This window comes from Myotis yumanensis, unplaced genomic scaffold (assembly GCF_028538775.1).
Source record: "Myotis yumanensis isolate MYYU_CA2020_CCGP unplaced genomic scaffold, mMyoYum1.0.hap1 SCAF_13, whole genome shotgun sequence".
In the NCBI taxonomy this organism is placed as follows: domain Eukaryota; kingdom Metazoa; phylum Chordata; class Mammalia; order Chiroptera; family Vespertilionidae; genus Myotis; species Myotis yumanensis.
The window spans coordinates 22,332,708-22,345,115 of NW_027223764.1; the positions used below are offsets into that span (position 1 = coordinate 22,332,708).

General features: G+C 44.4%; 1 protein-coding gene across 40 annotated transcripts in view; it reads left to right on the forward strand.

Moving 5' to 3' along the window:
* SORBS1 (sorbin and SH3 domain containing 1) overlaps positions 1–12,408 on the forward strand; it is a 217,758-nt gene that overhangs the window by 37,496 nt on the left and 167,854 nt on the right. For all 40 annotated transcript variants that reach the window (XM_070432648.1, XM_070432621.1, XM_070432622.1 and 37 more), the window contains exon 2: positions 1,083–1,152. The gene's annotated coding sequence lies outside the window, so the exon portion shown is untranslated. The remainder of the gene's footprint in view (positions 1–1,082; positions 1,153–12,408) is intronic.

Here is a 12,408-nt window from a genome sequence, read left to right on the forward strand (position 1 = left end):
GCGAAGTCTGCCATCCTCCCTCTTTTTCATTGGTCTTTTAGGAGGTAGTTGATCCTTCTACAGTTAATCCTCTTATCATTTCAAATGTTTGCATTTAAAAAATTTTGTTAATGTTTTTTTTAAATTGATTTCAGAGAGAGGAAGGGAGAGGGAGAGAGGGATAGAAACATCAATGATGAGAGAGAATCATTTATCGGCTGCCTCCTCGATACCCCCTAGTGGGGATTGAGCCTGCAACCTGGGCATGTGCCCTGACTGGGAATGGAACTGTGACCCCCTCTGGTGCATGGGTTGATGCTCAACCATTGAGCCACACTGCCAGGCTGTTTGCTTTTTCTAATTGCATTGTTTTCATGGCAAAAATATAGTAGGACGACTGTTTTAGGAGTTAAACAACATAAATTGCAACTATTTGTTGAATGTCTGCTGTGTGGCAGGCACTATACGTACATTGTCATTTAATCCTCTCAAGGTATTATACTTTACAGATGAAAAAACTGAGGGTCTGAAAGAAGTGACTTGTGCTTTCTCTCATGTTGGTTAATGATGGGAAAGCTGGGATTTGAACTTTTGGTCTCACAGTCAAAGCTACCCGTGCCCTTCTGCCTCCCCCTCTTACAGAGGGACTTGAGGTGGCTTGATCTGGGGATCCACCCACCAGCTCCATGTTGTGGCCGTGGGAAAATGCAGCCTGAGTTCCAGCCCTCAGACTTACACATGCACTTTTGGCACATGGCCTTCTTATCAGTTGAGGATGGCTGTCTGTGTCAGTTCAGCATGAAGTCTAAGTGAATCTGTCTTGCAGTGGTTTTAAAATTGCTTTTTCAGTTCAAATCCAGAATTATTGGAGGATGCTCTTAGAAATAGTCATTTGAGGTGAGTAACAATGGGCCAGATAAAAATGTTAGTTTCTGCTGCCAACAGTATCCCCTTGGGCTGCGGGGAAAGAAATTGGTGTGGGCTGATAACTCATTTACTCAAAGTCTCAGTGACTTATCTATGGTTTGTCAATGAGTGGGTTCTGGATGGGGGTAATGTGTCAGTCACTTCATTCCTCTGAGCCTCAATCTCTTTACCTACAGAATCACTCACCATTGCTATGAGATTCCAGTGAGTTATTGGACCTTCGGATTAGAAGAGGGTATCCCTAAGGTAATACATTCAAAGTCTTTTATAAGCCTATGTAAATAGATACCATTTTTTTGTTGTTTTATCATTATGGTTCATATTATTAATAGTGTTAACACACTGGTTCTCAAACTTTCGCTGCATCTGAATGACTTAGAGAGCTCGTTAAGCCACAGATTGCTGGGCCTCTCATGCAGAATTTGATTCAGTAGCTTTAGAGTGGGGCCAGAGAATTTGCATTTCTAATAACCTACATGATACTGATGCTGTTGGGCTGGTGACCACACTTTGAGAACTGGCATACACCACTTAGATCTGGAGCCGCTTAGCCTGCTACTGCCTCAGGCCTAGAGAGTGACAGGTGAACCTACTGACCCTTGGAGGAGTGTAGATGCCAGTTCAGGGCCATGTTGTAGCCAGACAGAGCTAATGGGCATTGGCCACTCTGGGTCAGTGGCTGTGATGTCCGATGTGGGGTGGAGCGGCGTCACCATCTCCTTAGTTCCATTAGGATTTGGGTTGGTCTCTGCTGGTCACCAGGCCTGTGGTGTGTGGGAAGAAGGTACCACTTGCAGGGTGCTTTGGGCCAAACTTGGACAGTCCCATCCACACTGGTGAACTCTTCCATTCTTCAGCCTGGCCCAGATCCACCGAAACTCAAGCCCTCTTTTGTTCCTGGAAAGAAATCACCTTCTTTCTTTTGATCTTCCAAGGTTGCAGTGGAGGCAAGGTTTCCCTGTGCGGCTAAGTGGCTCATCATCATATTTTCTTTCTCACCCTAAGAGATTTCCCACTAATTGCTCCAGCCATGCCCTCCACCACATGTGTGGTTCCCACTTAATTTTCTTTCTTAACTGAGACACCCAGCCTTTTTTTTAATTACCTCCATTTTGGAAGAGGACAGGCTGGAGCAAGCTAGCAGCACTTTTTATACTTTCGGGGTCATATTGAGTGGCTTGTTAAAAACGCAGATTCCCTGGCCACACCCTCAAAAATTTTGACTTCTCAGGTCTGGAAAGATTCCAGGGATGTTGATGCAGGGATCTGAGAACCACACTTAGGGAGAAAATTAAAGAGAACTTGACTTGCTTTTCAGTCTGCCAACATGTGGTGGGTATTTTTACTCCAGAAGCTCCTCTTGGACATCTGTCCTTAGCGTTTACCACCTTCGAGTCTGTAATCCATGCCAGAGACACAAAGCTGTGGGCTGGAAGAGGAGGGGTTTGTTAATGGTTGCTTTCTTGGTCCAACAGATGGCCTGGCCATTGATTTCTCTGAGAAGAAAGCATCAGGCTTTGCATTATGATCACTAAGGAGGTCTTTTATCATATTCTGCTTACACAAACTTTCCTCCTGCCCCAGGGTCCAGTGCAAAGTCTGGGTGACCTTTGTAGCCCTCACTAGATTCAGTCTCACAACTTCTTGTGACTGATGATGGGTTAAAAAAAATTTATTCCCCTTTTGCTTTATATGGCTGTCTGATTAGCTTTCACTGGGCTGATTTTTTTTTGAATCCTCACCTGAGGATATGTTTAGAGGGAGGAAAGGAGAGAGGGAGAGAGGAGGAGAGGAAGAGGGAGAGGGAGAGAGAGAGATGAGAGAAATACAGTGATCAGTTGCTTCCTGTACATGCCCTGACCGGGGACTGAACCTGCAACCTTTTGGTGTATGGGACGACGCTCTAACCAACTGAGCCACCTGGCCAGGGCTCACTGAGGGCTGATTTTTATCGCTGAAATTACGTTGCAAGCATCATGGAAGTTATGATGTCTACATGGTGTGCTGGACATGCAGGCAGGAAATCACTAGTAGGCTAGTTAGATTCACCATGATGCTTTTGGGCTGGCTACAGCTTGATCCCTGCACAGATCTCAAAGCCATGGCAATAAGGGTCTAAATTGGCTTGTTCTTCACAGTGTCATTTTTAGTACAGACCCTGGAGGATGACCATCATCAAACAGTACTTCTGAGGAGGGAGCCCTAGGCATGTCTGAGCCCTATCTGAAGCCCAAGTTTTAACCAAAATAGACCAGCCTCAGGAAGGGAGCTGGTCAAACAACTATTCTGCAGCATCACTGCTTGGCAGAGACTGCTGGCTACGGCAGAGTTAGCTGGGCATCAGCCATGGCAGTGGATTACTCATAAGCCTAGTTGAGTATGTGTATGAGGTTGTGTGTGAGAGAGAAAAGGCCCTTGCTTCAAACAGCATTCTTCCTGTGTCTCCCGAAGATATATTTGTCCCTTTAAATGTTTCTTTTTTTTCTACATAATAGTCAGTATTTGAGATTGTGGGGAAAAAAGAAATCAGGAAACAACTCAAGAATCCAGTTTTTCAAAAGGGCCTGGGCAGACGCTCAGCATTTTGTAAATGGCCCTTTCTAGACTGGGCCCTTTCTGTGGTGACACACCAGATCCCTCCGGTAAGGTGGCCGGTTGTTTTGCCCATTCTTCGCTCTCAGTCTAAAGTAACTTCTTAGTTCATTCTAGTCCTTTTAAATTTTTGTGACATACTGCAATTGGATAGCTAAGTTTAAAGCAAGAACGTGGAATCAGTCAGTACAGCCACAGACCCAGAGACGGTTAGAGCTGCGAGAGTCCTTCCCAGGTGATCCTAGCTGGGCCACGGAGATCATGCAGCTGCTGGGGGCCAGGGTCCTAAGCCCAAGTCCCGTGTGTGAATTTAATATTCCTCTCCCTGCCCTGCCATTGCAGAGAGCCTGGTTCCCTTCTGCTCTTCCACTTGGCCAAACTGAGGTGTGGTCAGTGGAAAAGGGCTTCCAGAACTGAGGTTGATGGAACCATTTCAGTTCAAGGAGGCTGATGAGGAAAGGGGTGTTGTTCAGATTGCATTTTAAAATGGGTTGGGAATAACACTGGCTGTGAAAACATTATCAAAAATCTGCAAAATCAACACTCATTCTTCCTGGTAAACATGAAAGCTCAGCAGCTGCAGCTCCCTCACACGTGTTTGGCCAACTGCTGTTCAGGACATTGTGCCTCCCTTGGTGGCGTCTGGGAGCCGATTGAAGCCAGGATTGGCATTCCAGCTCTTTGCTGGGTGGGACAGGGCATATCAATGATCTTAAAAGCTGCCCCGGTTCAGGTCTTTGTTGAACTTAAACGGGAGCATATGCCCTTCCCTCTGGGGTACGTGGACCCTTTGATGGCTCTGTGTCGCTGGTCAGGCTTTGCAGAGTCAAGACCCAGTGCAGGCAGAAGAGCTGATCTTATTTATCAAAGGTGATTTGTGGGGGATTTCATTTATCAAAGGTGATTTGTGGGGGATTTCTTTTCCATTGGGATCCTCACCCTCTTAATCATCTCATAACCTCTGTTATACAAGAGAATTCTGTTTATTTCAGAGAATGAGCCCACACACAGGTTTGAAGCAAGTCCAAAAGGAACATTTGCCACTGTATAAAAACTTGACTCATCTTCTGCTCTTTGATGAGAACTGGTCCTTCTGTTTGCCCCTCCACCCCACCTCCCCCAGTTGCCGACATCATTTGTAGAAAATGGACTATTTAGGAACGTCATGGTTTATTTCTCAGAACTGGAACTGTTGCCTGATTTTCTTGAGGAGATCCTTGGGAAAAGCAGAACTGCCTCATTTGTGCTTCCATTTCTCTTTCTTTTTTTCTTGCTTTCTTAATTTCATGTGTCCTCACAAGGAGATGACTTGGGAACAGTTATCAAGAAGAATGCAGGGGTAGTTAAGAACGAGTATAAGTTCCTGAAGTACGAGCCTGTCATTGGATCATATTCCTTTTTTGACATGGACTCAGGGATGTGCAGCAGATGCAGTACCATGTGTGCCGACCTCAGGCATCTAACGGGAAGGATCCCTCCAGGAGCCTATGGCTAAAATGGGCAGTGAGGGCTGGGTGATGAGGCGATAGGTAGATTCCCTGCCGGCTGGATTGCTGGATCAGGTGTGCGAGCTCTACGTGGGAGGCCTCCTGTGGCAGACCTAGGATTGTGTCTGGTCAGTACTTTTTATCAGGCACTTGGAGCTGTAGAAGGCAGCCGTGTGAAGTGTGCACATCTCTGAGGGCTGGGAGATAGCACTTACACTTCAAAGAGTAATCAGGACCCAGAAAGCTCTTCTAAGATGTGCCCAGCATCTGGGTTACAGAAAAATTTTGTGTGTGTAGGATGGGGGTGACCTGATTTTAAAAGAAGCTCTTGTGGAAAAAGACTCGGGCATTTTAGATGTTGAGAGAAAGAGGTAGGTCCTTCTTAGAGGAATGGAGAGGAGGTGGTTCTTAAGCTGGGTACCCTGATCGTTTTAGGTTTGCCTTCTGGACCTCCTCACTTCCCCTCTACCCCAAGGGGTGATGCTGGGCTGGGTGCCCCAGGAGCAGAGAAGTGGCTTTGACATTAGTCCTCCTCCTTGGCTTCCCCTCTGGGGAACCACCCCCCTTGCCCATTCAAGGCCTCTTCCATGTCTACATTGGCGTTTCCAGGCAGGAGTCAGAGCTCTTCTTATTCAGAGGGTTTCCTAGTTAGGCCTTGGGCCCTGAGGCTGTAGCTGCCTTTGTGTTTGTGTGTGTGTGCGCGTGCGTTTGTGTGTTTTTAAAAATCAATGGGCTTTAGAAAATGCATAAATAGAATGCTTTGTATTCCTGTTTTAAACTTAAAAATAATTATATTCTGCAAATGCAAAAAGTAATAAATGTATGACTTCGGTTCCATATTGCATCAGGTTGAAGGTGGCAGGGAGAAGGTATAGGCGTGGGAGAGAGGAATGAAACAAGATATTGGGGTGGAGGGGGAAGCAAAGACAGTGACAAGTTGGGGGCGGGGAGAAGAAGCACAGAGGAATTGCCCAGGAAGAACCTAACAAGGCACACAGAGTCAGAAAACAACACACTTTGAGGTGAAACCAATTGGCAGTAAAGCCTTCATCCCATTGCTGTAATTTTATGTCTAGGAATTCTGAGAAAATCACAGAATCACTATGCAAAAAGCGTTTATCTTTTCTTTGTAAATGCACCATGAAGTCAGAATATGACAACCCAATATGCCTCGCCCTATGGAATGAAATCTTGATATCTACTTATGGTATAAGAAGCAAAGGCCCAATTTATTTAATACTCTTCAAAATAAAATAGCCCTTCCCCCTCAAAATAAAACAAAAACCTTACGGTCATTGGATAAGTCCAAAGAGTTAAAGAACATTCTCAGTGTTTTTATCAATATTCATATACATATGCACATATATAAAAAGAAACTACCTCCAGTGATTATCTCTGGATGGTGATTTTTATAGCTATTATCCCCCCCCCTTTTTTTGAGAGGGTGTTATTTTCTAATTTTTAAAAAAACAGTGAATGGTATTACTTTAATCAGAAAAAGTTACTAAAAAATAACACTCTGGTTGAAAAATATGGAGAAACAACTTTGGAATACTATCAGTTGTCTAGAATATTATTTATTTTTTATATCTTAAGTTGGAAAATATATTCATCCAAGGTATCCTGGCCCATTTTCTCTTTTTTCTTCTTGTTTTTAAATTTTGTAGTGTTATTCACAGTTACACATGCATAGTTCTTCAGCACCACAATCTCCTGCCCCCTCATCTCTATCCCAACTCCCCAGTGGCAGTCATTTAAAAATATTAGCTAATTCTCTTGGTATTTACTTCCACATTTTTCAATAACTTGTATGTTTTGCTACTTTTGGGCATTATCTGTTGAATCCTTACCATGTAAGGTGAGAATTTAGTTCTCCTCTTCTCCTCCTCTTCCATGTACTACCTCTCTTTGTTTTTGAAGGAAGAAAAATCCTGTCTTGCTTCTCTAAAAGTCATGACATATATTATCCTAGAGGACAAGGTTTCCTTACATGGAGTAACATGCGCATCCTTTGGCCTTTTGTGAAGCCAACACAATTTTTAAGGTCTGTCCAAAATTCTAAGTTCTAGGTTTGAGTTGGGCCACATGTTATTTTTAGCTTAAAGGTCCAACCAAAACAAGGGTCCATCGGAATCTGGACTGACCCAGGGCATATCCTGGATGATGTTTTTTGGCACGATCAATTTATTTTGTTACCCTTTGCTTTTATCATAAAAGTAGAGTGTAGAGAAAATATGGCATCCTAGTTTATTATGGCCATGGTCTGCTGGACTTGGCTATCCTGGGGGTCCAAGAAGGCATGGGCCTTGAACTCTCAGTTCCAGGGCACTCTCAAGGAGACAGCTTCTGTTTATGTTTGACTGGTCATGTCCAGGGTTTGTGGGGCAGTGGCAGAGATGCCTGTGTCCTGAGGCCCCAGGGGGATTTGTATGAAGTTCTAAAAGTGCCATCTTTCCCAGAAAAGCTGCTGCAGTTCACTCTCAGAGTGGGGCATGTGGACTCTACTCCGAGTCTCGGAGTTTCCCAGAGCCACCCACAAACACCTCTGAATTCTTTGTCCAAATCTAGAGGCCATTCCTCTGGGCTTCTCTGTTTCCTCCAAGCTCATGAGCGACTCCCACTCCTGACTTTTGCCTCTATTTATGGCACTTCTGAGTTCTGAAAAAGTCTTCCCTGGAACTCACACCAGTGATGTTAGCCTCTTTCTCATCAATGAAGAATGAGGGAAGGCAACAGAGCAATGTCTCGTGACTTCTACTGTAGGAAATGAAGACTCTGACTCTTAAAGTTGTAAGCCACGTGGTTTGTACAACTCTGCTTGCATATCTCCAGTAGTGAGGGGCTCGCTCTCTCAAGGAGCCACCCTTTCCACTGTTGGGGAGCTACTCTCAGGAAAGTTCTTTCCTACTGAACTGACATCCTTGTCTGGGATTTCTATCCACTAAACAGATAAGGGCTTTGAAGGTACAATTTGTTGAAACTAGTCAACAAAAATGACCCTTCCTGTTACTCTGGCATAAATGGTATTGAAAATGGTTTTAAGAGGCAACCATAAAAGATGCTGGTAGAAACTCATGTTTTCTAAGCACCAAGTGTATTGCCAGAGAGGTTCAGTTTTGTTTTTCTTTTTCATTTTGATTTTGATTTATTTGAGTCTGATAGAACGGTATCAGTGACATGAAGAATAATTATAGTACCTTTTGAAATTCTATCCTGGAACCCTACCAGGAACTGACCCAGATTTGTGCCAAGGAACACATCATTGGTTTGGGGCTTTTTAAAATGTGTTTTAAAAAATGCTCGTTTGAAATGCTAGGCTTTTTGTTACTTAAAGAGCATTGTTTTAGTGGGTGGAGTTCTTTTTTGATCTTCTAAGTTTAAACTTCTTAGATCCGGGTGACCATAGTGACCATCCTGGATGGTGAGTTGAAGCGGCCTCTTAGAGGCAAGACCTGCATGTGTGTGTGTGTGTGTGTGTGTGTGTGTGTGTGTGTATGTGTGGGTGTGCGCACTTCTCTCCTTTTTGTCAACCAGTTTTAAGCTTTTTTGGATTTTTGCTGCTTTTTCTAATTCTTCTGATCTGGCATCTTGGGAAAATTGTGTGATGTGATTCTTGCCATAAAAATGAATTGCCGCCCTAACCAGTTTGGCTCAGTGGATAGAGCGTCGGCCTGCGGACTCAAGGGTCCCAGGTTCAATTCCGGTCAAGGGCATGTACCTTGGTTGCGGGCATATCCCCAGTGGGGAGTGTGCAGGAGGCAGCTGATTGATGTTTCTCTTTCATCGATGTTTCTGACTCTCTATCCCTCTTCCTTCCTCTCTGTAAAAAATCAATAAAATATATTTTTTTTAAAAATGAATTGCCTTAAAAAAGAAAGAAACTGGCAGCACTAAATGAACATGTTAACGTTGGTGGTTGGATTACTGTGTTTGCTTTGAGACTTCATTTGTTTCCCCAGCTTTCTACGATGAACATATATTACTTTTATATTAGAGAAAATTACTTGGAAAAAAGCATGGTTGCTTTCAAACTCATTCCTGGTCTGCCAAGAAGGTAACCAGGTGACTTCAGGAGGAATAACAGACTGGAACCTGGGGATGTTGGGAGCCAGAGCTGCCCTGGGAGCGGTTGTCCCAGTCTTTTTACCATCAAAGGTGCTTCTCTTTTGTCTTTATACTTATTTCTCTTCTAAATGTCCTTGCTTTGAAAGATTTCATCTAACCCAACATCGTGCTTATTAAGTAGTAATTCTTTCATTGTTGATCAATCAAAGATAGACTAACTGCCTATTGAAGGATTACCCAGATTTCCTTGTGGAGTTGATGCTATTCCAGCTAAGAGGAAAGATGTGTGATGCTCCAGTCGGCCTTTCTGTTAGGCACTTGTCTGTGCTGCCTTCAGTGCTACCACAATGGAACTGTCTGCGCTGAAGACTCAAGGTTGGGTTTCTGCAGTTAGAACTCTTCTGTGTTTTGAGCCCAGGACTTTGTATTCTCTTTAGGACTGATATTTCCCCCCACAAATTCCTTGATTTTGTTTTTAATGTAACAACATCTTAAAACCCCAAACCAATAATACAATAAAGCTTCATGACTGTGCTGACCTTTGCCTCATCCCTCAACATCAGCATAATCCTCATAATGGTTATAGTAGTTGGCATCAGTTGAATGTGCTTTACAGATTTACCACCAGATACTATGTTAAATGTCTACCCAGATCTCAGTTGATCCTCTTAACTCCTTTGTAAAGCAAGTGCTGTTAATGAGCCCCCCTTTTACTGATGGAAAAACTGAGGTTGAGACTTTTATCCAAGGTCAAAGGCCACAGAGCAGCGAAGTTAAGATTTAAATTGTTTTTCATCTCTTGGATCTTTCATACCCTTTCTCTTTCATACCTTTCCTCCTAATCAGCTCTTTCTAGACAGGACCTCAGCTTCAGGTCTTTTTCATATCCCAGCACTTCACCTTTCTGTGTGTCTGGAGTGAATTGACTCTCTTTTCTCAGTTCCTCAGCAGGAGGTCCAGGAAAGGTGGCCAGACACCGGGAATGAAGGCCCCGGGCCAAGAGCTCCTCCTCCTGCACCCTGACAGACAGGATGGGCAGGCTCATTCCCGAGCGTGTGGGAACTGGAGTTGGGATTTGGTCCTCTCTTTTCTAATTTCCCACTTAGATTGGGGCTTTATGGGGTCAAAGGAGACATTTCCCAGCCACAGAAATGACTGCTCAGTGCCTCCAGTTCTTTTTCTTGTGCCCTCTCAAAGTAGGAGGCATAGAAAGCCTCAAATCCCTTTCTTCTGGAAAGGTGAGGAAGCTAGTGGAGGTACCTCTCTTCCCACGGAATGACCTTAGTTCCATTCTGAGCATGTAGAACAGGGGTTCTTAATTTTTATTGGGTCATTGACCCCTTTGAGAATCTGATGAAAGCTTTGGACTCTTTCCCAGAAAAATCATAGTGATTATAACCAACATTTATTTAGTAGGCATTGTGCTAAGCACTTAATGTATTATCTCTTTTAATCCTCACCGTAACCCTTTGAGGTGTATGGACTGTTGTTATCTCTCTTCTACAGACGAGGAAACTGAGGCATTGAGATGTTAAATGGCTTGCCTGTGGATAACACATTTAGAAAGTGGTTGAGGGTCTTTGCATATGACTTCAGTTGAACCTCATGATCTAAAGTATCTCAGTTCTAGAGTACAAGCCACCACCTACACTGCTTAAAGAGGGAAATTTGTATGTGTAATAGGGTAGCAGGTGGATACCAACCCCCACAACTGGTGATCAACTGCTAGTCAAGGTGGTGGAGGAAGGAAAGGCTGCTCTTGGCTCCCCTTTGCAGAATCCTATTGGATCAGTTCTGCGACTCTGCATGGGGTTTCTGAGTGTCCAAGCTTTGCATGGATCCCACGCAGTTATCTAATTGGCATTTAACGGTAGGTAGGGAGTCAGACAATCTGGGCTTCTCTTAGTTCTGCCCCCCTTAGCTGTGTGACTCAGGGAGTCATTCACTCTCTGAGCCTGTCTGCTCATCTGCAAACCTTGGTGGATGACTCTGGGTGCCATTAGGATGGGGTGGGAGGGTCCTCACCACTGTGTGAGGAAGGCACTGCTCTTAATGTGCTTCAGTGCAGCTCATAAGCAAATGGCCTGTTCTTAGTACATTGTACACATTGTTCTGTTATTAAGATCAGTGGGCCCAGAAACTGACCTGTGACCACTCACCATGCTTGTCAACTGCAGCTTTGGAAGATACAGTGAGAATATTCATAGAGCAACAATCAGTGATCATAATACATCAGATTTTGTAATAGCTTGTACCCTCCTCCTGACTCTGCCTTTCTGTTCCCCACCTGTTTGTCCATGACCCTCACAGCAGGTGTCCTTATCATAGAGCCATGGGATATGTCAGTACTGGAAAGGAATGGAAATAGGCTCAGAGAGGTGTAGGAACTTGACCAAGATCACACAGCTAATCCATGGCAGAGCCAGAACTTTGTGGCTGTCCCTTATCGCTCCTCTTAATGCCTTTCACAACCAGATGCAACTCTTCATCAGTTTATACCTTATCCCTTCTATTTGCTGAGTCATTCTCTCCATACCTTCTCCCTCTTCCTCCTCACTGCCTCCCACACTGCCTCAGTGTGTGGTGAACGAAGGAACAAAGCCATTTGTATAAGCAAAGCCATTTCAGAAGTTCTTTCTAGTGCTAGGCCCACAGTTCATACATTCAGATGGTTGTAACTTCTCCAGGTGTCAGGATGAATCTCTGCTGTAGACAGAGACCCTCCTGGGAAATACCCTTCTCCATACACTGCTGTCTTCCCATTACAGTAGTGATAGGTACACCCAGCCAATGTATTACCAGAAGTTTGTGGAAGCCAAGGTGGTATGGTTCATTACTGGCTGTGTGGGGTTCTCTCTCCAGCAGAAGTCAAACTTGGATGTAAAGAGCATCTTTTCTGGGGCTGGGTCCGGTGTTCAGAGTGGTGATATTGAGCACTGCTGGGCACTAGCTTAGCACTCACTACTCCTTGCCACTGTGAATGTCCATGGACCTTCTCTCTGCTGAAGAGAGTCCCATTGTCTATTACTCACTCAGCTTTCCCACTTATCTTACCTTCTAAGGAAAATTTCCCCCTTTTAACTCAGTTCCTGGGCATTTTTTCATATAGAGTCAGGGCAATGAGTAGAGGCTGAGTTGGGGGACCAGGGGTTGGGGATCGTCTGTGTGTGTGTGTGTGTGTGTCAGTGTGTGTGTGTGTGTAAGGAGGGGCTCTATTTACACTGAAAAGGCCCAGTACTTGTGAGAGAAGATGGATTGGTGGCTAAAGGAAGGAGATGGAAAAACCTCGAGCTGGGGTTTGGGACAGTGGGGGAGTGGCGGGGGCGGAGAGTAGAGGAGAGTTTCTAGAACAGCTGCT